Source organism: Macaca fascicularis, chromosome 12 (assembly GCF_037993035.2).
Source record: "Macaca fascicularis isolate 582-1 chromosome 12, T2T-MFA8v1.1".
NCBI classification, from domain to species: Eukaryota; Metazoa; Chordata; class Mammalia; order Primates; family Cercopithecidae; genus Macaca; species Macaca fascicularis.
Genome location: NC_088386.1, coordinates 43,753,616 through 43,778,023, shown reverse-complemented (window position 1 = coordinate 43,778,023; position 24,408 = coordinate 43,753,616). Strand labels below are relative to the sequence as shown.

At 37.5% G+C, this 24,408-nt stretch overlaps 1 protein-coding gene across 35 annotated transcripts in view; it reads right to left on the bottom strand.

Annotated features, from left to right (window-relative positions):
- Positions 1-24,408, bottom strand: part of MBD5 (methyl-CpG binding domain protein 5) — a 515,330-nt gene that overhangs the window by 306,954 nt on the left and 183,968 nt on the right. The window contains exon 3 of one of the 35 annotated variants that reach the window (XM_074009052.1): positions 63-126. The exons of the other annotated variants lie outside the window; for them this stretch is intronic. The gene's annotated coding sequence lies outside the window, so the exon portion shown is untranslated. The remainder of the gene's footprint in view (positions 1-62; positions 127-24,408) is intronic. 35 annotated transcript variants of the gene reach the window in all.

Genomic DNA, 24,408 nt, shown 5'->3' with positions numbered 1-24,408 from the left:
CATTTGGGTCCTAGACTGATGTTCTATTAGGCTTATGCATGAAATCACTCAATAAAACTTACAAATTGGTTTGTCGATTCACGTATGAAAATATGCTGGATGATCCCTTCCACTGGTGGATTACAGCTGGTTAGCAATGGATAAGGAGAAAAATTTACTTCAGCAGATTGGGAAAATCTACACTGAATTTACCATCACATAATCTTCTACTGTATATACATATAAAAAGGGAACTATCTAAAGACACGATTTTTTAAGATCTTAAATAATCAAAATTAGATACAACTGAAAGTTTAGTAGAAGTGAAAAAAGTCTACATGTAACAAAAATTCAGCATACTTTCTTTAATATTCATAGAAAATAAATTAACAAGATAAAATTTTTATATTACCGATGTTTATTTAGTCATCTAAGTTATTTTTTATAATTTGTATGTGTTCTTCAGGTTAAGCAATATAAGTAAAATAAATGGGTAAACTTTGATTTATAATATAATAAGATGATTACTAGATTCTAGCATATGACATGAGCTAAATTTAAGCAGCTCCCAATATTTACCCTAATATGTGGTAAATCACAATTTTAAAAAATTGTTATTGTTTTGGGCTATTAAGATAATATAAGTTTAATATTATTTAAAAAGTTTAACAATATTAAAAAACTATAAAATATAATTGCATCTGGGTAATTTAGCAAAATATGAGCTTGCCAGTCATTTTATAAGACTTATTATCTCTTGAACAACATAATAAATGAGGTACGTTTGAGGTATTCAAAAAAAGAGAAGTAAGCAGTTTTTTCTAAATGGTACATCCTTAACATCGGAGGTAGAAAGGGGTAGGGTATACATAAATGAAGATAATTTACTAGTAGCGACTGGTTTGTATGAAAATCAGCCTGTAGGTCTTATTTAAAATGTAGGAATTAGGCTAATGCTTGCAGCTCTAAATAAGTAGTTTTATGGCTTTTCTTTGTGAAATGAAAATAAAATTAAGATCTATTATGTAACATACTGTGATCAAAAAGTATTTGTTAGGCTTCCTAAAGTCCACATTAGAATTTTAGTTGGAACTAAAAAGCAATGAAAAACAAATGGCTTCCTCAAAGAGGTAGTAGTTTCTATTTTATATTTGTGTTTGATGTGTTTGGATATTTGTCCTCTCAAAATCTCATGTTGAATGTAATCTTCACTGTTGAAGGTGGGGCCTGGTGGAAAGTGTTTGGATCGTGGGGACGAATAGCTCATGAGTGGCTTAGTGCCATCTCCTTGGTGACAAGTGAGTTCTCACTCTGAGTTCATGTGAAATATGGTTGTTTAAAAGTATGTAGCACCTCCCCTCTCTCTGTCTCTTGCTCCTCCCCTAACCATGTGACACACCCACTCCTGTTTTGCCTTTCACCATGGTTGTATGCTTCCTGAGGCCCTCATAAGAAGCCAAGCAGATCTTGGTGCCATGCTTATACAGCCTGCAGAACTGTGAGCCAATTAAATCGCTTTCCTGTATAAATGCCAGTCTCATTATTCCTTTATAGCAATGCAAAAATAACCTAACACAGTGTCTTAGTCTGAGCTTGTATAACAAAGTACCTTAGACTGGGTAATTTATTAAAAAAAAAAAAAAGTTTATTGCTCACAGTTCTGGGGAATGGGAGGCCCAGGATCAAGGAACTGGTAGATTCTGTGTCTGGCAAGAGCCTCTTCTTCATATGTGGTGCCTTTTATGTGTCCTCAAATGACAGAACAAATTTCCTTGGGCCACTTTTATAATGGCACTAATCCCATCAGGAGGGATCTGCCCTCATTATCTAATTGGCTCCTCAAAGTTCCACCTCTTAATATAATTGCATTGGGAATTAGATTTCAACATATGAATTTTCAACAGAGACAGAAACATTCTGACTAGAGCACTAAGTAATACACAAAACTACAAATCTCAAATAACACAATGAGATATATAATAAAATGATCATATGTAGCAAATTTAGCTGTATGCTTCTATGTCAACATAATCAGTTTTAGAATGTAATTTAAAAACTATCTATTCATGGTAAATTCAAAATGAAAAAGTTATAATATATTATGCCAATGCCAATGAAAAGACGGAAGTAATAATGAAGGTTAAAAATAATATTTGGATTTGAAAAAAATTAGTATCACATATAAAAGTGTTTCATCAATCCCATGTGAAAACATAACTAGAGACAATTAAAATACCATTTGCTTCAAGTAAATTCCTTTGATTACAATTTATAGAACAGAGGCATTTGATGATACTATTTCTATTCATTTTATAATTCGTGGAAATATTTGCTTTGCTATAAAAGTTAAAGTCTCTAAAAAAATAAGTAGTTAAAGAGAAGAGAAAAGCTAGGGAATGGGGAATGAAGAGTCCCTTAAAGTAACCAACAGGTAAAAGTAATCTATAAAAATAATTGTAATAGTCAAGTGATGTTTACAGGCAACCTTGGGAAAAAAAAAAAACAACAGAACAGATAACCAAAAATGAAAAGGCAGCAAGATCACAAAATTGTATCCAGTCACACATTTCACCTAAAAGAGACGAGCAGTCATATAAAGTAGGTATAGCCTGGCGTGGTGGCTTATACCTGTAATCTCAGCACTTTGGGAGGCCGAGGCAGGCAGATCACTTGAGGTCAGGAGTTCGAGATCAGCCTGGCCAACATGGTGAAACTCCATCTCTAATAAAAATTAAAATAAAATTGGCCCAGCGTTGGGGCATGTGCTTGTAGTCCCAGCTACTTGGGAGGCTGAGACACCAGAATCTCACTAGAACCCAGGAGGTGGGGGTTGCAGTGAGCTGAGATCATGCCACTGCACTCCAGCCTGGGCAACAGAGTAATTTATTTCGTTTTCAAAAAATAAAATGAAATAAAGTAAAATAAAATAAAAGTAGGTATATAGGGGAAACAAATACAAGGTAGAGTGTCCTTATTCCATGTTTTCTAGATTGAATAATATACAAACTACATAAAATCAATTGATTAACTAATTAATCTTAATAATAATTCCCCAGCAGCATCCAGCAGAAGCTGGAAGAGGTAAGAAACGATTTATTCTTTAGAGGGAGAATGGCCCTGCCAACACACTGGACCCACTGGATTTGGGTCCAGTGATACTGATTTCAGAATCTTGGCCCCTAGAACTATGAGAAAATAATTATTTTTTGCATTAAGACACCAGGTTTGTGGTAATTTGTTACGGAAGCCATAGGACATTAATACACAAACAATATGCTTTAGGGGGCTAGGGTTTAACTGAAAGTTATTTTGGTATACATGAAGTGTTATGTATATGAACATACATTATTGTTGTGCCATATATCTTAGGGAATTTATTTGTGATAGTTAGTTGATTTTATTTTGGGTGGTGAATGCAGGTATCTAATCATGTCATCTACACCCAGGCGGTTTAACTTTTTTTTTTTCTCTAACTTCTAATACCTCTCTCAGCTGGCTCCCTTTAGTACAATGTGAAATAATAGTCACGCCAGTGGGCATCTTTGCAATGTTCCTGACTTTTGCACAAATGCTTCCAGTGTTTCCTCATTCCTCCACCATCCCCCACCCCTGAATGATCTGTTATGGACTGAGGGGACAATTAGTAACTTTGAGAAATCTAGTGGTGTTGTAACCAAGTAACCTATTTTTAAGGGCCTTTTTTTTTTTTTGTCCTTTTTTCTTTTTTCCTTCTCTCCCTTATTTGGTGCCTGTTCCTTGTTAATAATAAAATAATGACCTTTACTCTTCTTCTTTCCCCCAGGCACGCCCTTGCACTGCTCACTTATCTAATTATATGTCTGCTTAGAAGTTTCTGTGACTGAATCTTGAGACAATCCAGGTACCTATGCAATTTTCTCCCAACAAGAGATTATGTGAATGTGCAGTTAATTTACAACCTATATATGCTCAACATAGTGCCAGCCCATTTACCAGATCAGACAATAGCGCAGAATAAAGCACTGAAGCAAGTTACGTGGTCCTGCATCTCCTTGCCCCTCCTGCACATCCTTCATACCAAATTTCACTTTTAAATTATTGTATTCTGGCCAAAAATTTGAAATGGTTTCTTTAAGGCAGGAAGTCTAGACTATTTCCCCACTGCTAGTTTGGAAATAAAGTCACTTTTCTTCCACTGAACTTCGTCTTTGTTATTTGGTTTTGCAAGCAGGAAGCAGCTGAACCTGTATTCATTGTTTCTATTTTCAGTGGTACCTACATTGTCTTTCCAATTAGTGATGCCATGCTATTTAATTTGTAGATATTCATAACTGCTTCAACTTCATGTGTGTTCACAATGAGACTGTGCTCATCTCACCTAATGTTTTTGTTGACTGAATTTCTCTGGTCTAATATAAATACCTTGCTTACCTTTATCTGGCTTTTCATCTTTACGTTTTGACATTTATAAGATACTTTATTGTATCTTTTAAACACATCAGAGAATAGAGTGCTCTATGATTTGGTCAGAAATCTACTTTTTAAAAAGTGAGAGGCTGGGAAGGTTGTGGGGAGGGGAAATGGAGAGAGGCTGGTTAATGGGTACAAAAATACCATTAGATATAAGGAATAAGTTCTAGGGTTCAATAGCAAAATAGGAATATTTTGTTGTACATTTCAAAATAGCTAGAAGGGAAGGTATGGAATGTTTCTAACCCAAAGAAATGGTAAACATTTGATGTGGTGGATATCTCAATTACCCTGATTTGATCATTATTCACTGTATACATGTATCAAAACATCATATGTACCCCATAAATATGTACAATTATGTTTCAACAAAACATGTTTTTAAAATCCACTTACATTAATTTTTCTCTTGGCTGTTTCCCCTTAGTAAAATGTTAAATGATAATGTGACAGTGGACATCTAACAAAAAGAACTGTTCTTCATTCTGTTGTTTTTTCTCTGTATACATATATATGTGTGTGTATATCATATATACATTTACATATATAAGTATGTGTGTCTCTGTCTCTACACACACACACACACACACACACACACACACACATATATATATATATATATTTTTTTTGAGACAGGGTCTCACTCTGTTGCACAGGCTGGAGTGCAGTGGCGCGATCTTGGCTTGCTGCAACCGCCACCTCACAGGCTCAATCAATCCTCCCAACCTCAGCCTCCCAAGTTACTGGGTCCACTGGCTAATTTTTGTATATTTTGTAGAGGTGGGGTTTTGCCACGTTGCCCAGGGTGGTCTCAAACTCGTGGGCTCAAGGGATGCATCTGCCTTGGCCTCCAACAGTGCTGGGATTACAGGCATGAGCCACTGCAGCTGGCCTATTTTCCACATATTTTTAAACAAAAATATCATTGGTACTGTTTATCCTATTTTTCTCCATGGGTAATTTCTCTGTATCTTTGTTCCAGTGGTTATGTTTATAATTTTATGCAACTTTGTTTTTACAAATAAACATGTAATTTATATCTCTGTCCTTATTTCTGTATTCAAAATCTATTAGTTCACTGTTATAAGCAATTATAATATTGGCATACTTTCTATTACTCTGTCCTTTTTCTTTCATCCGTCATATTTCAGTTAATGTTACTCACTATTTTTCCTTGTATTGTTAAATTATGTTTATACTTTTATTTTTTGTCAGCTTTAATTGATATTCTTTGACTTCCAAGTATTAAAGATGAGAAAATTAGTTCACACCTGTAATCCCAGCACTTTGGGAAGCTGAGGTGGGCGGATCACCTGAGGTCAGGAGTTCAAGACCAGCCTGGCTAACAGGGTGAAACCCTATCTCTACTAAAAATACAGAAAAATAAAAATAAATTAGCCAGGTATGGTGGAGGGTGCCTGTAATCCCAGCTACTTGGGAGGCTGAGGCAGGAGAATCACTTGAACCTGGGAAGTGGAGGTTACAGTGAGTCAAGATCACGGTACTGTACTCCAGCCAGGGTGACAGAGAGACTCGTCTCAAAAAAAAAAAATAATAAATAAATAAATAAATAAATAAATAAATAAATAAAAATAAGACAATTGTAAAGACTGGGGAAAAAAACTGGAGAAAACAGGTAGAAGTGGTATATTTTTAGGGAACATATTCTACTTTTAGGGAATTTTAGGAAACATTTTATATCTATATTTATATATGGTGTCTACATTTTGTTCTTTAGCTCTAATTCCCACATTTTAGTCTTTCTTTTACAGTTAAATCCTTTCAATGCTTGCTAACAGTCCTTCTATTGTAACTCATTTTCTAAGAATGTTTTCAAAAAGTATTTCTTGAGTTCAAAACTGTCTTTATATTCGTTGAGTTCAAAACTGTCTTTAGCATTTAAACTTGAAGACATTTGGGCTACATTTGAAATATTAAATACTTTCCTTTCTATGAGATCCTGTAGCTATTACTCCACTGCCAACTGGTACTAAATGTTGATGTGGATAAGACAGAGACAAGTCTGACTTTTTCCCCTCCCATTATTGACCTGACTATTCTTTCTTCATGTTTAATGGACAGCAATTTTATGAGGACATGTCTCAGTATTGACAGTTCTAGGTCAATTTTCCCTGGTTCATGATATGCTCTTTCAATATGTAGATCAAAATTATATTTTAAATCATTATTATTGAGCCCTATCTTTAAATACTCATTCTTTTCTACTCTTTTGGTTTTCTTTTGTGTCTTTATCTCAGTCTATCCATATACATTCCCAAAATTTTATTTTTAATCTTTTTTTCTTTGGGTTATTTTATTCATTCTTCACATTTTAATCCACAATATTCCTTAAGGTGCTTTCTATGATGTCTAGCCTTTCTTGTGCTCCTTCCGATATCATATTTGAAATAAATCCTCCTTTCCTAAGTTTGGCCAGCTCATAATTCATCTTCTACTATTGTTTCATGATGTCTTTTCCAGAGTCCTTGCTTTCTGGATTGTAGGTTTTTCTGACAAAGGTGATTGCTTTATTCATTTTCTCACTTCTCTTTTCTCCCATTCTTTCCCTCTCTCCTTTTCTTTCTTCCTGAAGAAAGCTAAACATTATATTTTCAGCAAAATTAGAGTTCAGGTTTGACCCTTGTTCTCTAAAATAGGCAAAAGGGGATGCAAAATTAGGAGGAGCCATATGAAAATACATGAACAGAAGCAGTCTTTGAGAAATTTATCCATGGAAAAGGGCTCTGCAGTGTAGATCCAAGAAAATGATGTCCACAGTCTATTCTTTGATCATATATATCACATACTATGTTGCTACAGGTATTGCTTATAATCACAAGTACGGGAACAAAGGTGAGATGAGTTGTCTGGAGAATCCTGCTAGACTCAGCTTTAGAGAAGTGTAAAAGATAGGGCTACACAAAGGATCCACAGACAAGCCATTCTTATAGGAAATATTTTGTTTCTGTTGCAGCAGAGATTACCTTCTTGTGAAGACTTGCAAAATTGCAACAATAATGTGAACCCACACTTACCTTGACCCTCCTTCCTAATGCACACACACCTCTTGAAAATAGGTAGCCAGATAAAACCATTATATTCTGTCATGAGCAATAGAAGAACGGTAGTAATAACAAAGATAATTCAGGAAAAGAATAAACAGAATAGCAAAACACACAGACATCGAGCAAGCACTAGAAAAATGTCATCAGAGTGCAAGGGAATGGTTGGAAAATTATTTTTATAGGTTTATTAGCCATTTGCATTTCTTCTTTGATAAACTGCATTTTTGGGTCTTTTATGCAGATAGGCTGTCTTTCCCATATTTAATTGTTACAACTCTTTGCATATTAGGAAAATCAGGAACATTAGAAAGATGGCCGAATAGGAACAGCTCCAGTCTCCAGCTCCCAGCACGAGCGACACAGAAGACAGGTGATTTCTGCATTTTCAACTGCGGTACTGGGTTCATCTCACTAGGGAGTGCCGGACAATCAGTGCTAGTCAGCTGCTGCAGCCCGACCAGTGAGAGCTGAAGCAGGGTGACGCATCACCTCACCTGGGAAGCACAAGGGGGAAAGGAATCCCTTTTCCTAGCCAGGGAAACTGAGACACACAACACCTGGAAAATCAGGTAACTCTCACCCCAATACTGCGCTTTACCAAGGGTCTTAGCAAATGAGCACACCAGGAGATTATATCCCACACCTGGCCGGGAGGGTCCCACGCCCACGGAGCCACCCTCATTGCTAGCACAGCAGTCTGCGATCTAACTGCAAGGCAGCAGCGAGACTGGAGGAGAGGCACCCACCATTGCTGAGGCTTCAGTAGGTAAACAAAGCCGCTGGGAAGCTCGAACTGGGTGGAGCTCACAGCAGCTCAAGGAGGCCTGCCTGTCTCTGTAGACTCCACATCTGGGGACACGGCACAACTAAACAACAACAACAACAACAAAAAGCAGCAGAAACCTCTGCAGACGCAAACGACTCTGTCTGACAGCTTTGAAGAGAACAGTGGATCTCCCAACACGGAGGTTGAGATCTGAGAACGGACAGACTGTCTGCTCAAGTGGGTCCCTGACCCCTGAGTAGCCTAACTGGGAGACATCCCCCACTAGGGGCAGACCGACACCCCACACCTCACACGGTGGAGTACACCCCTGAGAGGAAGCTTCCAAAGCAAGAATCAGACAGGTACACCCGCTGTTCAGCAATATTCTATCTTCTGCAGCCTCTGCTGCTGATACCCAGGCAAACAGGGTCTGGAGTGGACCTCAAGCAATCTCCAACAGACCTATAGCTGAGGGTCCTGACTGTTAGAAGGAAAACTAACAAACAGGAAGGACACCCACACCAAAACCCCATTAGTAGGTCACCATCATAAAAGACCAGAGGCAGATAAAACCACAAAGATGGGGAAAAAGCAGGGCAGAAAAGCTGGAAATTCAAAAAATAAGAGCGCATCTCCCCCTCCAAAGGAACACAGCTCATCGCCATCAACGGATCAAAGCTGGATGGAGAATGACTTTGACAAGATGAGAGAAGAAGGCTTCAGTCCATCAAATTTCTCAGAGCTAAAGGAGGAATGACGTACCCAGAGCAAAGAAACTAAAAATCTTGAAAAAAGAGTGGAAGAATTGATAACTAGAATAATTAATGCAGAGAAGGCCATAAACAAACTGACAGAGATGAAAACCATGACACGAGAAATACGTGACAAATGCACAAGCTTCAGTAACCGACTCGATCAACTGGAAGAAAGAGTATCAGCGATTGAGGATCAAATGAATGAAATGAAGCGAGAAGAGAAATCTAAAGAAAAAAGAAGAAAAAGAAATGAATAAAGCCTGCAAGACGTATGGGATTATGTAAAAAGACCAAATCTACGTCTGATTGGGGTGCCTGAAACTAAGGGGGAAAATGGAACCAAGTTGGAAAACACTTTTCAGGATATCATCCAGAACTTCCCCAACCTAGTAGGGCAGGCCAACATTCAAATTCAGGAAATACAGAGAATGCCACAAAGATTCTCCTGGAGAAGAGCAACTTCAAGACACATAATTGCCAGATTCACCAAAGTTGAAATGAAGGAAAAAATCTTAAGGGCAGCCAGAGAGAAAGGTCGGGTTACCCACAAAGGGAAGCCCATCAGACTAACAGCAGATCTCTCGGCAGAAACTCTCCAAGCCAGAAGAGAGTGGGGGCCAATATTCAACATTCTTAAAGAATTTTAAACCCAGAATTTCATATCCAGCCAAACTAAGTTTCATAAGTGAAGGAGAACTAAAATCCTTTACAGATAAGCAAATGCTTAGAGATTTTGTCACCACCAGGCCTGCCTTACAAGAGACCATGAAGGAAGCACTAAACATGGAAAGGAACAACCGGTACCAGCCATTGCAAAAACATGCCAAAATGTAAAGACCATCGAGGCTAGAAAGAAACTGCATCAACTAACGAGCAAAATAACCAGTTAATATCATAATGGCAGGATCAAGTTCACACATAACAATATTAACCTTAAATATAAATGGACTGAATGGTCCAATTAAAAGACACAGACTGGCAAACTGGATAAAGAGTCAAGACCCATCAGTTTGCTGTATTCAGAAGACCCATCTCACATGTAGAGACATACATAGGCTCAAAATAAAGGGATGGAGGAAGATTTACCAAGCAAATGGTGAACAAAAAAAAAGCAGGGGTTGCAATACTAGTCTCTGATTAAACAGACTTTAAACCATCAAAGATCAAAAGAGACAAAGAAGGCCATTACATAATGGTAAAGGGATCAATTCAACAGGAAGAACTAACTATCCTAAATATATATGCACCCAATACAGGAGCACCCGGATTCATAAAGCAAGTCCTTAGAGACTTACAAAGAGACTTAGACTCCCATACAATAAATTGGGAGACTTCAACACCCCACTGTCAACATTAGACAGATCAACAAGACAGAAAGTTAACATGGATATCCAGGAATTGAACTCATCTCTGCACCATGCAGACCTAATAGACATCTACAGAACTCTCCACCTCAAATCAACAGAATATATATTCTTCTCAGCACCACATCACACATATTGCAAAATTGATCCCATAATTGGAAGTAAAGCACTCCTCAGCAAATGTACAAGAACAGAAATTATAACAAACTATCTCTCAGACCACAGTGCAATCAAACTAGAACTCAGGACTAAGAAACTCAATCAAAACCGCTCAACTACATGGAAACTGAATAACCTGCTCCTGAATGACTACTGGGTACATAACGAAATGAAGGCAGAAATAAAGATGTTCTTTGAAACCAATGAGAACAAAGATACAACATACCAGAATCTCTGGGACACATTTAAAGCAATGTGTAGAGGGAAATTTATAGCACTAAATGCCCACAAGAGAAAGCTGAAAAGATCTAAAATTGACACTCTAACATCACAATTAAAAGAACTAGAGAAGCACGAGCAAACAGATTCAAAAGCCGGAAGAAGGCAAGAAATAACTAAGATCAGAGCAGAACTGAAGGAGATAGAGACACAAAAAACCCTCCAAAAAATCAATGAATCCAGGAGTTGGTTTTTTGAAAAGATCAACAAAATTGACAGACCGCTAGCAAGACTAATAAAGAAGAAAAAAGAGAAGAATCAAATAGACGCAATAAAAAATGATAAAGGGGATATCACCACCGACCCCACAGAAATACAAACTACCATCAGAGAATACTATAAACACCCCTACGCAAATAAACTAGAAAATCTAGAAGAAATGGATAATTTCCTGGACACTTACACTCTCCCAAGACTAAACTAGGAAGAAGCTGAATCCCTGAATAGACCAATAGTAGGCTCTGAAATTGAGGCAATAATTAATAGCCTACCAACGAAAAAAAGTCCAGGACCAGATGGATTCACAGCTGAATTCTACCAGAGGTACAAGGAGGAGCTGGTACCATTCCTTCTGAAACTATTCCAATCAATAGAAAAAGAGAGAATCCTTCCTAACTCATTTTATGAGGCCAACAGCATCCTGATACCAAAGCCTGGCAGAGACACAAGAAAAAAAGAGAATTTTAGACCAATATTCCTGATGAACATCGATGCAAAAATCCTCAATAAAATACTGGCAAACCGGATCCAGCAGCACATCAAAAGGCTTATCCACCATGATCAAGTGGGCTTCATCCCTAGGATGCAAGGCTGGTTCAAAATACGCAAATCAATAAACGTAATCCAGCATATAAACAGAACCAAAGACAAAAACCACATGATTATCTCAATAGATGTAGAAAAGGCCTTTGACAAAATTCAACAGCCCTTCATGCTAAAAACTCTCAATAACTTCGGTACTGATGGAACATATCTTAAAATAATAAGAGCTATTTATGACAAACCCACAGCCAATATCATACTGAATGGGCAAAAACTGGAAGCATTCCCCTTCAAAACTGGCAAAAGACAGGGATGCCCTCTCTCACCACTCCTATTCAACATAGTGTTGGAAGTACTGGCTAGGGCAATCAGGCAAGAGAAAGAAATCAAGGGTATTCAGTTAGGAAAAAAGAAGTCAAATTGTCCCTGTTTGCAGATGACATGATTGTATATTTAGAAAACCCCATTGTCTCAGCCCAAAATATCCTTAAGATGATAAGAAACTTCAGCAAAGTCTCGGGATACAAAATTAATGTGCAAAAATCACAAGCATTCTTATACACCAGTAACAGACAAACAGAGAGCCAAATCAGGAATGAACTTCCATTCACAATTGCTTGAAAGAGAATAAAATACCTAGGAATCCAACTTACAAGGGATGTAAAGGACCTCTTCAAGGAGAACTACAATCCACTGCTCAGTGAAATAAAATAAGACACAAACAAATGGAAGAACATACCATGCTCATGGATAGGAAGAATCAATATCATGAAAATGGCCATACTGCCCAAGGTAATTTATAGATGCAATGCCATCCCCATCAAGCTACCAATGAGTTTCTTCACAGAATTGGAAAAAACTGCTTTAAAGTTCACATGGAACCAAAAAAGAGCCCGCATTGCCAAGACAATCCTAAGTCAAAAGAATACAGCTGGAGGCATCACACTACCTGACTTCAAAGTATACTACAAGGCTACAGTAACCAAAACAGCATGGTACTGGTACCAAAACAGAGATGTAGACCAATGGAACAGAACAGAGTCCTCAGAAATAATACCACACATCCACAGCCATCTGATCTTTGACAAACCTGAGAAAAACAAGAAATGGGGAAAGGATTCCCTATTTAATAAATGGTGCTGGGAAAATTGGCTAGCCATAAGTAGAAAGCTGAAACTGGATCCTTTCCTTACTCCGTATATGAAAATTAATTCAAGATGGATTAGAGACTTAAATGTTAGACCTAATACCATAAAAACCCTAGAAGAAAACATAGGTAATACCATTCAGGACATAGGCATGGGCAAAGACTTCATGTTTAAAACACCAAAAGCAACGGCAACAAAAGACAAAATTGACAAATGGGATCTAATTAAACTAAAGAGCTTCTGCACAGCAAAAGAAACTACCATCAGAGTGAACAGGCAACCTACAGAATGGGAGAAAACTTTTGCAATCTACTCATCTGAGAAAGGGCTAATATCCAGAACCTACAAAGAACTCAAACAAATTGACAAGAAAAAAACAAACAACCCCATCAAAAAGTGGGCAAAGGATATGAACAGACATTTCTCAAAAGAAGACATTCATACAGCCAACAGACACATGAAAAAATGCTCATCATCACTGGCCATCAGAGAAATGCAAATCAAAACCACAATGAGATACCATCTCACACCAGTTAGAATGGCAATCATTAAAAAGTCAGGAAACAACAGGTGCTGGAGAGGATGTGGAGAAATAGGAACACTTTTACACTGTCGGTGGGATTGTAAACTAGTTCAACCATTATGGAAAACAGTATGGCGATTCCTCAAGGATCTAGAACTAGAAATACCTTTAGATCCAGCCATCCCATTACTGGGTATATACCCAAAAGATTATAAGTCATGCTGCTATAAAGACACATGCACACGTATGTTTATTGCTGCACTATTCACAATAGCAAAGACTTGGAATCAACCCAAGTGTCCATCAGTGACAGACTGGATTAATAAAATGTGGCACATATACACCATGGAATACTATGCAGTCATAAAAAAGGATGAGTTTGTGTCCTTTGTAGGGACATGGATGCAGCTGGAAACCATCATTCTCAGCCAACTATTGCAAGAACAGAAAACCAAACACCGCATGTTCTCACTCATAGGTGGAAACTGAACAATGAGATCACTTGGACACAGGAAGGGGAACATCACACACCGGGTCCTACTGTGGTGAGTGCCGGGGGGAGGGATAGCATTAGGAGATATACCTAATGTAAATGATGAATTAATGGGTACAGCACACCAACATGGCACATGTATACATATGTAACAAACCTGCACGTTGTGCACATGTACCCTAGAACTTAAAGTATAATAATAATAATAATAATAATAATAATAAAAGGAAAAGAAATGGAAAAAGAAAAAAAAAGAAAATCAGCATCTTCCTTGTTGCGTCTACCAAGTATTAGTTCCTAGGTTTCCTTTTAATTTCATTAGTGCCTTTTAATTTCATTTGTTAACTTTCCTAATTATTAAAAATTGTTATGGTAAAAAATTAAAAATTTATTATTTTACAGCTTTTTTTTTTTTAAATAGACGAAGTCTCACGCTGTTGCCTGGGCTGGAGTGCAATGGTGCGATCTTGGCTTAGTGCAACCTCCACCTCCCAAGTTCAAGCAATTCTCCTGCTTCAGCCTTCCGAGTACCTCGGATTACAGGTGCTTGACACCACGTCTGGCTAATTTTTTTATATTTCTAGTAGAGACTGGTTTCACTATGTTGGCCAGTCTACTTTACAGCTTTTAAATAGTTGCTTTTTATTATTTATTTAAGAGATGGGCTCTCGCTATGTTGGCCAGGTTGGTCTTGAACTCCTGACCTCAAGTGATCCTCCCACCTCAGCCTACCAAAGTGGTGGGATTACAGGTATACACCACCACACCTGGCCTGAAGAACAGGTTTTTAAACAAAAGTTATTTATCATCGAACTTATCTCTTAAAAAATCCAATATATGTTCCAAAGATGTTTTAAATTTCTCAGATCACATCAATCCCAAGTGCAAAACTCACTAATAGTTTCTCATGATTAAAATTAAACCTAAATTTTAAATTCTTTAATATGATCTATAAGCCCCTTACATTTCTGGCCTTGTAATCCCTTCAACTTCATTTCAAACCACTCTCTCCCCCCCACTTTCTCCATAGGAGCAGACTAGATTTCTTGCTAAGCCTCAAGTACAATTGTTTTTGCTGAATCAACAGTCTTTTCATTTGCTGTTTCATTTTGCTGCCTAGGTCACTCTTCTAGACATTGCCCACCACTTCCATCACCTTGGAAGTTTCTGCTTGAATATCATTACCTCAAGGAAGGCTTCCCTGACCACTTTATCAAAATAGGACTTCCAATTCCAAACCCAATTACCTTCTATCTACTTACCATGCTTTATTTTTCTCTTTGGAACATGTCACATTTTGAAATTATATTATGTAATTATTTACTTGTTTATTGTTTGTCTTCCCTAATAAGGTAGTAAGCTCCATGCAGGCAAGGACTCCATCTCCTTCACTGTTTATGCCAGCTCCTAGTGATAGTGGCAGGAGGCAGTCAAATGCCTAGGCAGATAGGGGCAGGTCCCCAGTGAAACCCGGCCTTCAAGCCGATGACAGTTTAAAGCCTAGCTACAAATCTCCGGTAAATCCACAGACTCAACTGAGAACCTCTCTTCCTCTTTGGCATGCTTTCCTCTGATTCATCCCTACCCTTCACTTATTTTACATGTACCTACCGTTTCCTAATTTGTTTTCTAAACTGTTGTGCCCCTGGAGCCTTTGTTTTAGCCTTTTTTGCATAGTCACAAAGCAATCAGCACACACTCCCCAGTTCTGAGCCCATAAAAGCCCCAGACCTAGCCACACTGAGAGAGAAACCACCCAACTTCAGGTGGGGGACCACTGCTGCAGCTCCTCTCCACTGAGAGCTGTTTCGTTGCTTAATAAAAATTTTCTCCACCCTTCTCACCCTTTGATTGTCAGTGTAACCTCATTCTTATTGGATGCAGGACAAGAACTTGGGACCCACTGAAGGCGGGTACACAGAAGGCTGTAACACTGTGGCCCTCTGCTGGCAGAGGGGCCACATCCCACATGACAGGAAGCAGCAGCAAGGCCAAGGCAGCTCTGGAGGCGCAGGCTAGAGCAGGGCAACCGGACTGACAGCGTTGTTAAGGCACCTCTGTCTGTCTGGCTGCAGACAATGGGACTAAAAGAGCTCATTAGTATGTTGTAACACGCCCCTCTGGGGCTTCAGGGTCGTGGGCACCCTTACCTGGGCGCCCCTGTGTTCCCCTCGTCTGGAGACCAGAGCCCACTGTGGAAGTCGCTTGCAACACACCTGGTCCAGGAACAAGCCCCATGTGGAGCCCAATCTTGTGCGGGCACTTGGAATGGCCAGCCAGACCCTGCATTCAGGGGCGCACACATCCGCTCCTGCCAGGGACTGAGCACGCAATTGAGGCAGCCGTGGGTTCCATGCTGGAGTGCAAGACAGGCGTGGCCTGGCGGGTCAAGTAAACAGGGCATCTCCTGTGGCAAGCCAGGCCTGAGCAAGGCCTGGGGAGGGGCATCGTTGGCCAGAGGTCTCTTGTTGGCAAAGTAATCAAGAAAAATCCTGTATCCCTAGAATAATCCCTGGCAGATGGTTGGTACACAATTTTGCTTTATTTTTAAATGAATGAATTAACAAATAAATAAATGGATGACGTTTTCAATGATGAATGTTAAAAAAGTTTTAAAGTAACTTTAAAAAAAATTGCCTTAATAGGTTAAAATAAAGTATACAAAGGCCAACTATTTAGATTAGAAGATCTTCTTTAGAAGTTCTTACATTTAAAGTGTTCCTTAATGATGTGCGAAGTATTTTAAAAAGTCATCAGTATACGTAGGATGTCATTTTTTTTTTCTATTTTGAAACCAGATTACATTTCTCTCTCTCTCTTTTTTTTTTTTTTTTTTTTTTTTTTTGAGACGGAGTCTCGCTCTGTCACCCAGGCTGGAGCGCAGTGGCGCAATCTCAGCTCACTGTAAGCTCCCCGTCCTGGGCTCATGCCATTCTCCTGCCTCAGCCTACCGAGTAGCTGGGACAACAGGCGCCCGCCACCGCGCCTGGCTAATTTTTCTGTAGTTTTAGTAGAGACGGGGTTTCACTGTGTTAGCCAGGATGGTCTCAATCTCCTGACCTCGTGATCCGCCCGACTCAGTCTCCCAAAGTGCTGAGATTACAGGTGTGAGCCACCGCGCCCAGCCCCAGATCACATTTCTGTTTGAAAACAACTTAAGTCTGAATTACACTTGCTTTTAAGTGTTACATTTTTATAAAAACTGGGATTGTATATCTACAAACTCTTTGAGAAAGTATCTCTATTAGATTGCAAAAACCCTGCCTCGGTGTTATGTAGTTTCTAGTGTGGGCAGACAATAAATATGTAGATTACACATGCATTAGAAAATTTAAATGTTAGGGGGCAAAAAGAAAGCAAGGTAAGGGGCGGGGGCTGCAATTTAAAATAGAATGGTCAGAGTAATCCTTACTGAGGAAGTAACATTTGAACAAAAGTTTAAAGAAGGTGAGGAAACTATCAGTATGGTCAAAATAATGCACTTCAGATTGAGGAGGTAATTTTAAAAGAGGATATGCAAACGATTAAGGAATTTTTCTATCATAAGATAAATGTACAGCTTCCTAAGATGATTATTTTGGAAGACTTAGCATTTATTTGGATGGCATGATGTAGTAGTTTAAAAGTCAAATCACTTTATTTCTTAGTCACACTTTGTATACTGCATATGATGGTTTCTTTTTGTAGAGAGAGACTCATAGGATACATGTTATAGAGAGCTGGGATAATAAAGAAATCCATGACATCTATATTGGAAACAAATCTTTTCCAATTTTTTTTTTTTTTTTTTTTTTTTTTTTTTTTTTTGAGACAGGGTCTTACTCTGTCACCCAGGCTGGAGTACAGTGGTGCGATCTTGGCTCACTGCAGCCTCAACTTCCTGGGCTTAAGTGATCCTCTCACCTCAGCCACTAGGGTAATTGGGACCATAGGTATAAGCCACAATGCCAAGCTAATTTTTTGTAGAGATGAGGTTTCACCATCATGCCCAGGCTGGTCTCAAACTCCTGGCCTCAAGTGAGCCATCCACCTCGGCCTCCCAAAGTGGTTAGATTATAGACGTGAGCCACCGTGCCTGACCATCTTTTCCCTTTCAACATATTAGTTCATTCACTTTATTTGTTTATTTATTAAAGGCCACAATTTAAAGAATGACTTAATATTGAAGTGCTGAAATGTGTTAATATGAAAATTACTGTCAGAAGTCTGCCACACTATTTGCCTTTGTGATGGTTAGTTTTCTGCCTCAATTGGATAGGCTATAGTACCCAGTTATTCAGTTAAACAATACTGGGGTTAATACCTACAGTCAGTTGACTTTAGGTAAAGGACATTATCTTCACAATCTGAATGAGCCTCATCCAATCAGTTGAAAAGCCTTAAGAGCAAAGCTGAGATATACTTGAAGACGAAATTTTGCTTCAAGAGTACAGTGTGGCCCGAGAGTTTTCAGCCCATTGGCCTCCTTACAAATTAAATACTTGTCAGCCCCTTAGTTGCTTAAGCCAATTTCTTGAAATAAATTTCTGTAAATGTACATAAACATGGATAAATACATATATGATATATTCATATATATACAATATACACAGATATATACATATACACATACATATATATATTCCCCCCTACTGATTCTGTTTCTCTGGAGAACCCTGAACAATACAATCCTCCTCTTAGACTAGATTAGAAGCTACTCTAGGAAAGTCATCATGTCTTCTTATGATCCCTGTGTTTAATATAGCTCATAGCATGATGCTTTCTTGATGGAATAATTTATAAATGAATATTTTAATTTCATAGGTAGATGGAAGGTACTTTTAACCATTAAGAAGCAGAAGAAATTATCATATGAACATTTATAAGCTTTTTTTCTTGCCATTTCTTCCAGGAATAAACATTTATAACTTCTATGCAATGAGATCAAAAGATAAGAAGAAAAATGACAATGAAAAAATAAAACAAAGGGCGTATATCTAATATATATGATGAACTTACTACAAAAACATGTAAAATCACTGTAACTCATCTATAGGAGAAAACCTAGACTTATTTATTGTCCTTTATATATTATGATATCATAATATATATAATATATATTTAAAATATTATTTAAAATTAGGCTGTGATAAGTTAATGATGCATATTTAAACCCTAGAGCAATCACCAAAGATATAAAACAAAGAAATATAGCTGTTAAATCAATAAATAAGTAGAATACTTATTATAAAATTTCCTCTTTATATCTGTTGAAACACTTGTCCAGACCCATTTTGTCTAATATTATTTTAGCCATCTTGACTTTCTGATTATTAGTGTTTGCATGGTATATTTAACACATCCTTCAACTTTTAACCTACCTGTGTTTTTATATTTAAAAGCCACTCCTTCTATTTAGTATAGCAGGAGTCTACTCCCTATATCTACCCCCCTACAAAAAGCCAATTGCTTATTTTGTCTATGTCTATGTTCCAGTAAATAAAACTTTACTGGAACATAGACATACCTACTTGTTTACATTTTGACCTCTGATAAGAGAGTTGAGTAGTTGTGACAGAAACAGTATGAACCTTAATCCTAAAATATTTACAATGTGTCCTTTTAATAAAAAGTTTGCCAACCCCTGGAGTTGTTTATTGGGTTTTTATCAGTCTGATGGAAAAAAAAGCCTTTTATCTGAGTGTTTTGACAATTTATACTTAATACAATGATGATATAGTTGGTTCTAAGTTTAGAACCTTGCTATTTGTTTTCTACTTATTCCACCTGTTCTTTCATTTTTAATGTTGTCTTCTTTTGAAATGATCGATTTTTTTTTTTTTTTTTTTTTTTTTTTTTTTGAGACAGAGTATCACACTATTGCTCAGGCTATAGCACAGTCGTGCAATCATGGCTCACCACAGCCTCAACCTCCTGGGCTCAAGTTATCCTCCCATTTCAGCCTCAGCCTCAGCCTATGGGACTACAGGTTTACACCACTATGCCTGGCTAATTTTTAATTTTTTTGTAGATACAGGGTCTCATTATGTTGCCCAGGCTGGTCTCAAACTCCTGGATTCAAGTGATCCTCCTCCCTTGGCCTCCCAAAGTGTTTACTTACAGGCATTGGCCATCATGCCTGGCCAATTCTCTAGTATTCTACTTCATCTCCTCTATTGATTTATCAGCTATATTTCTTTGTTTTATATCTTTGGTGATTGCTCTAGGGTTTAAATATGCATCTTTAACTTATCACAGCCTAATTTTAAATAATTGCCTATAATTACCTAATAATATAATGACCTTAAGACACAATATCTGAAATGTCTGGGACCAGAATTCATTCAAATTTTGAATGTTTTCAAATTTTGGAATATTTATGTTAAACAGATTGAGACTCCCTAATCTAAAAATCCAAAATCTGAAATGTTCCAATGATCATTTCCTTTGAGCATCGGGTTGGCACTCAGAAAGTTTTGAATTTTGGAGCAATTTGGATTCTGGGATTAGGAATATTCCGCCTGTACTACCATTTCTCCCTTCCAATCTTTGTAGTGTTGTCATATATTTTACTTCTACATATGTGATAACAAAATATTCGTTCCTATTTTTCAGTGTTTTTTACTTAAGCAGTTATGTTTTTAAATATATAAACAATTTATGTTTATATATTTATGTTTAAATTTATGTATACCCATATATTTACAATTTCTAGGGCTCTTCATTCCTCTGCAGAGATCGAGTTTCCATCTAGTATAATTTTTCTTCTGCCTTAAGACTTTATTTAACATTTCTTGTAACAAGAAGAGATTTTTTTTTTTCTCAAAATGTCATCATTTTAGATGTTTCTTCCTGGATACAGAATTTAAGGTTTATAAGTCTTCATCTTTTGATACTGATCTCATTCCATTACCTTCTGGTTTGCATTGTTTCCGATGTGAAGTCAGTTCATTTTTATCTTGCGTTTTGTTTGTGATGTGCCTTTTTTTTCATTTACTTTTATGACTTTTCTCTTTATCACTGGTTTGAGAAATGATATGTGTTGGTGTGGTTTTCTTCTCTATTTGAAGTTAAATGAACTTGGATTTTTATGTTTCTATTTTTTATCCAATGTGGAACAATTTTGGCCATTATTTTTTCAAATATTTTTTCTGCCCTCACCCCTTCTGCAACTCCAATTCCATATTTGTTATACCTCATGGTACCAGGACACTTAGGTGCTGGGGTTTTTTATTTGGTACAGAGGAGGGGGAGGGTTCAGTTTTCTTACTCTCTGATTCAGTTTTTATTTTACTTCACTTACTTTTTTTTAGACTTGGGGACTGGCTAGGATGTCCAGGCTGGAGTGCAGTGGCTATCCACACGTGTGATCTTAGCATACTACAGCCTGAAATTCCTGTACTCAAGGTATTCTTCCACTTCAGTCTCCTGAGTAGGTAGGACTATAGGCATGTGCCACTGTACCCAGCAGTGGTTCAGATTTTCATATTCTTCAAGTCTATTGATCTTTTTTATTGGCGATGTTTATTGCATTGAGAAACCCATCCAGTGGATATTTCATTCAGATGCAGGAATTCCTAGAGCTAAAAAATATATTTTCTAGGACTCTCTTCATTATTTTAATGTTTTACTTTATATCCTTGTATATATGTACAATTCGATGTTTTTAAGTCTTTGCTGTTTACATTATTGCTGTCATTTCTTGCTCTGTTTCTACTGATTGTCTATTCTCTTTGTTTGGGGTTACATTTTCATACTTTTTCATGTCTTATTATTCTTGGCTAGATGCTGATCACTATCGGGGTTTTGTAAAATGTTTAGATTTAGTTGTCTTCCCATCTGGCTCTTTGTGTCTACTCTCAACTTGGTTAAAAACTATAAGGAAAAACTTTCTCCAAATCACAATGGCAAAATGTCCTGCTGTTAAATAATCATAAGTCTCTATCTTAATTTGAGGCTCTTTTCTGCATGACTGTTTTAATTTCTCTTTACTCTTTTAAGGGCAATTTGATTTTGGTAATATTCAAGGCACTGTAAAGTGTTTCCTCCACGATGCTGCATCTACCCTCTTGTTGACAAATTACATGAAAGGATTGTGACTGCTTCTTCTTTGTTTCCTTTTACTCATTGTATTAGTAGTCTGTTTTCACACTGCTGATAAAGACATACCCAAGACTGGGAAGAAAAAGCGGTTTAATGGACTTACAGTGCTACATGGCTGGGGAGGCCTCACAATCATGCCGGAGGGCAAAGGAAGAGCTTGTGCTAGGAAACTCTCGTTTTTAAAACCATAAGATCTCGTGAGACTTACTCACTACCATGAGAGATAACAGCACATGAAAGATCCACCTCCATGATTCAATTACCTCTCATTGGGTACCTCACACAACATGTAGGAATCCAAGATGAGATGTGAGTGGTGACACAGCCAAACCATATTACTCATTCTTTATTATTTTTTTGACTTTCATTCTAGTACTATATTGAAACTAAACCAGCAATTCAACTGCCAGCTCCAGTCATCCTTTTCTCAGCCCTAACATTCTATGTGTTATAGAGGTAAAGAAATAATTACAGTTTGAGAAGTACTTTAATAGACATATGCAAATCATGCTAAATATCCACACTTAAAGACTACCCTATGCAAACCCATCAATTCAAGAATTACAAGACATTTTAAAAGGTAGCAAAATGTGACCTAAAACAAGAGAAAAGACAGTCATTAGAAACAGATCAAGGTCTCCTAGGCTCAAGCAATCCTCTTGAATAGCTGGAACTATAGGCATGTACTACCATGCCTGGCTGATATTTTACTTTTTTATATATATATACATATATATATATTTAATTTTTACTTTTTATATTTTTTAGTAGAGAGGAGGCTTCTCTACTTATGTTGCAAAGGCTGGTCTTGAGCTCCTTAGCTCAAGTGATCCTCTCACCTTAGTCTCCCAAAGTGTTGGGATTATAGGCATGAGCCACCACACCTGAACATCAATTTTTTATAAAACAGAAATGAGTAGTATATTACTCAGAATAGTTTATTCCATGAATGTATATCTATTTCACCCCACACTTTTGGATATTTAAATTGTTTTCGAATATCATGATTAAATAGTTCTTGATAATACATTTTGGAGAAATTTCTAGAAATGTAGTCTCTGGGTCAAAGGGTGCACACATATATATAGCTTTTGTTTGAGTTTCTTTCAGAAAAATAATACCAAGATGTTGGAATAGTACAATGTCTAGTTCCCTCTCCAAAGACCAACTCCTATAGGAAATATAAAGAAAAAAAAAACAAGAAATAAAAAACCCCGAAAACTCCCAGGGAATAAAGGGGGTGAAAAAGGATAATTTGGAACTGGTAAGTGTGCTAGCTGGTGGCTTGGGCCTTGGATCTGGGGCAGGAGGCAGTCCTTCAAAGATGTCGGAGGATAAAACAGGAAATGAACTATTGGAGTTCTGCTTTTGATTTTTCCATGACTTGAGTAAAAAACTTACTGTTCCCATATCTACAGGGACTCAGACTACAGACTAAATGCCCTCAGAAGTAAACTGTACTTATAAAAAGCTGAGGAAAACAAGTGGAGACTAACTAACCGTAGGCAGTAATTTCTCTGCCCTTTCCCACTAAACCATAAAGCTGGTAAATTACAACCAATAGCTTTGGCTGCTGTTCTCCCTGGTGGGATCAGGAAGGAGGGGAGAGATGGTGAAGCAGATATCTGAGGTGTCATTTTGTAGACTTGATAAATTAACTGTGATTTCTCAAGTAGCCTGGGGCTTTTCTACCTACCTTCCATCCTCTGAGCTCACTGAAAATGACACAGACTGAGTGCTAGTCTCTTCCCACATGTGAAATCATAGTAGCCAATATCCCCAAAGAAAAATTATCTTACAGGTCAACATATCAAGACATTGAAGAAGCACAACTGTTTTGAAAGAAAAATAAAATATTGGCATACAGATTCTAAGAGAAGCAGAAATATTAGATATGATAGCCCAAGAACTTAAAATGATCCTAGTAAACATACTAAAAGACATAAGGGAAGATATTAGCAGCATATAATAAGAACAAGAGAACAAAGAAGCAAGCAGAAATATTAGGTACAAAAATATAATACTTGAAGTATATAGACTGGATAAATAATAGAATTTAAATGAGGAGTAAATTAATGAATCTGGAGATCAGTTTGAGGCAATCTTCAAACCTAAGAACAATGATATAGAAAATATAAAAGAAAGGCTAAGGGATTGACAGTGCTAACATCTGAATAACAGGAGACTCAGAAAGAAAAATAGGCTGGGTGTGGTGGCTCACACCTATAATCCCAGCACTATGGGAAGCCAAGGCAGGAGGACCACTTGAGGCCAGAAGTTCAAGACCAGCCTGGCTAACATGGCAAAACCCCATCTCTACCAAAAAATACAAAAATTAGCTGGGCATAGTGGTGTGTGTCTGCAGTCCCAGCTATTCAGGAGGCTGAGGTGGGAGAATCACTTGAGTCCACGAGGAGGAGGTTGAGTCAAGATTGTGCCACTGCACTCCAGCCCAGGTGACAGAGTCAGACTCTGTCTTTAAAATAAATAAATAAATAAATAAATAAATAAAAAATAAAAACAAGGATGTATTTGAAGGAATAATGGACTTGAACAGGACAAAAAAAAATCATGGATTTTATTT